The sequence below is a fragment of the Vigna unguiculata genome, chromosome 10 (assembly GCF_037176805.1).
Source record: "Vigna unguiculata cultivar grain cowpea cultivar isolate G323 ecotype 2 chromosome 10, ASM3717680v1, whole genome shotgun sequence".
Lineage (NCBI taxonomy): Eukaryota > Viridiplantae > Streptophyta > Magnoliopsida > Fabales > Fabaceae > Vigna > Vigna unguiculata.
In genome coordinates, this window is record NC_140801.1 from 37,883,763 (window position 1) to 37,887,434 (window position 3,672).

A 3,672-nucleotide genomic window follows, 5' to 3' on the forward strand; every position below is an offset into this window, starting at 1 on the left:
TAAATAAAATTTTAATTTTAAATTTAAATTTGTGGGTAACGGGTACCCACAGGTACGAATAATATGATACCTAGAGATGGCAAATAAACCCGTCCCCGTGGGTATTGTCCGAACCCGTCCCCGTTTTGACGGGGAATCCCCGCATTGACTGGGTATGGGTATGGGTATGGGGAATCCCCGATTTTTTCAATTGGGTATGGGGATGGGTATGGGGATGTACATATCCCCGCCATATTACCCGTCCCCGTTTAAATTATTAAAATATTCCTAATTAATTAAATAATCACATATATATATATATATATATATATATATATATATATATATATATATATTATTTTTTATATATTCTAATTATTTTGTTTGTCATGAAACTCATTTGCATTTCAATTATATTTTTCATCTTATCATAATCTTTATGTAATTATGTTCAAAATATGTATGTTAATTAAAAAAAATTTATGTCTCACATTTGAATATTTCTATTATTTTTTAATATTTTTATTTATGTATATTTTTCTTTCACATGAAAATGTTTAATACTCTCAATTTAAGTATTTAATAGCACAAACATTTCGTTTACTAGGTAATATAAAAAAAATCATTTACTTAGTATTCTTATTATTAGTTTTTGTTTCATTTGAATAACTTTTTTATTTCACTAAAATATTTTTTGTTATTTCTCAACTACTGAGTATATATGTTGATATTTGAAAAGTTTTCTTAGATTTCTAAGATATTTTTCAACTTATCATACCCTTAATTATACATTTGTTTTCTTTTGTGCGATTTCTTTCAATAGTCTCTCAAATTGTTTGTAAACATTTGTTAATTTTTTAATATTTTTATTCTTGTTTATTTTCATTATGTATAATACTATTTCGATATATTTTATTTAATTATTTTTTATTTTTTAACTCATTATCAATCATACTGTAATTTTTTCACTATAATTATATAAATAACTTTTATTTACTACAATATAAAATTTTAATGTAATTGTCATTAATATTTTTTTATCACCATCCAACATAATTGAAGTTCAAAAGATACAAGATCTATGTTAAAATTTTATTATTATAATTATTATTTGTTGTTTGTATCATTTTGATTAAGTAATGTATTATAACTTTTATTAGTGTATAAAAAAGAGATTCATTAGACTTTAAAATATTGAAGTAAACAAACATTTAAAATATATTTTAATTTGAATATTTGGTTCCTTTTATATTATTTTAAAAGTATTTTTAAATTTCATCAACTAGGTTTCATTAATGTTTGCAAATTTAATAAATGTGTTGGTTCTCATGAAATTTTATTTGGTATTATAATCTAAAATGTAAATAATTATAATTTATTTTAAACTTTTATTATGATTATTATTTGTTCTTTTTGTATCATTTTGATCAAATGATGTATTATAACTTTTATTAGTATATAAAAAAGATATTCATTAGAATTTAAAAGATTGAAGTAAACAAACATTTAAAATATATTTTAATTTGAATATTTGTTTTTCGCTTATACTTTTAAAAAAATATTTTTAAATATTATCAACTAGGTTTCATTAATGTTTGTAAATTTAATAAATGTGTTGGTTCTCATGAAACTTTATTTGGTATTATAATCTAAAATGTAAACAATTATAATTTATTTTAAACTTTTATTATGATTATTATTTGTTCTTTGTATCATTTTGATCAAATGATGTATTATAACTTTTATTAGTGTATAAAAAAGATATTTATTAGAATTTAAAAGATTGAAGCAAACAAACATTTAAAATATCAATTATGTTCTTTGTATCATTTTGATCAAATGATGTATTATAACTTTTATTAGTGTATAAAAAAAGATTTATTAGAATTTAAAAGATTGAAGTAAACAAACATTTAAAATATATTTTAATTTGAATATTTGTTTTTCTTTTATATTTTTTAAAAAATATTTTTAAATTTTATCAATTATGTTTCATTAATATTTGCAAATTTAATAATTGTTTTAGTTCTCATGAAATTTTATTTGGTATTATTATATAAAATGTAAATAATTATAATTTATTTTAAAGTATTTGATATGGAAGAAACAATCATCATTCTAATATTGAATATTTGATAATATTATGTTTCCTTTATCATAAAAATTTTATTATTTTATAAAAATTAATTAAAATTAATATTGAAGTAGTAAGAAAATGGGTATGGGTATGGGTACGAGATTATACCCGTTACCCGGTGGGGATGGGGATGGGTCAAAAGTTTAATACCCGTTGGGTTTGGGTATGGGGATGGGGATGATTTTTTTTTACGGGGATGGGTATGGGATAGCGAAACCCGTACCCGCCCCGCCCCGTTGCCATCCCTAATGATACCTGCACCCAACCTGTTTATAAGCTAGTATTAAAATACCTGCTACCTTCTACCGCATGTAATAAATACTCGCGAGCTGTCAAAATGGGTTGGAACTCACGAGCCAACCTGGCTCACCACGGGTTCGGGTCGGGTTGGGTTGAAATTTTTTTACAAATTTTAATACGGGTTGATTTTTGATCCGGCTCATCCGGGTTGAACCTGTGGTGAGCCGGGTTGGCTCACCAACTCGCAGATAAAAGGGTCACACAAATGTTTTTTATTTTTTTTATTAAGTTGAGCTTTACATTTGGGTCATGTTAGGTTTTTTTTTTTATCCAACACATAAATAATTTGTATTTTTTTATTTTGGTTTGTATTTGGATTGTATTAAAGTTTATTTAGATTTTAATTAGAATTACAATTTAGTTTTGACTGAAAAAAAATAAAAAAAAAATAATATTTTTTTAATTAAGTGAACCCATGAGCCAACCTGTGGTGGGCCGGGCCGGGTTCAATTTTTTTTGGCTCGCTACAAAGTGAGCCAGATTGGGTTGGCTCAATAAGTCATCAACCCGTGGTGGGTCGGGCCGGGTTACCCGTTTTGACAGCTCTATGGATACCTTCGAGTATTTTTGTCATCTCTAGTTAGAGTTGATAATAATAATATTATTATTATTATTATAGTTATAATTGATAATAGTAATAGTATAAAACTAAAATAATAAGTATCATGCAAATTAGGTTATATTATTGTAAATGTTATTATTGAAGTAATGTAGTAAATATAAGTGATCTTACAATTTTAAATATAATAAATAAAATTGATCTCACAATATGATGCAATTAATTGATTTTACAAATAATTACAACAGCTTGTGATCCGTGAGTGCACAATTTTTTCTTTATTTCAAATCTTTTTAGAATAATAATATAATTGTTATTATATTTATTTAACCATTAAAAATATCAATAATATTATTAATATAAATTTAAATTTAAAAATTTTTAAAATAAAAAATATATTTAGCAAAATCATTTAGTATAATAACGTTTTTTATAATTAAAAAAAAACACTTCTAATAATAACACCACTATGAATAGTAATAATAATAATAAAAGTAATATTGATACCAATAATAATAAACTAATGATAATAATAATATTTATGCTATAAATATTAATGTCAAGGTTAATACTAAGACTAATGTTAACAATAATAATCTATGATTAAATGTAAAGATACACATCAACAACAAAACAAATAAGAAGGACAAGTAATTAAAATATGATCTCGTAATAAATAAAATTAAGATGTATGTCC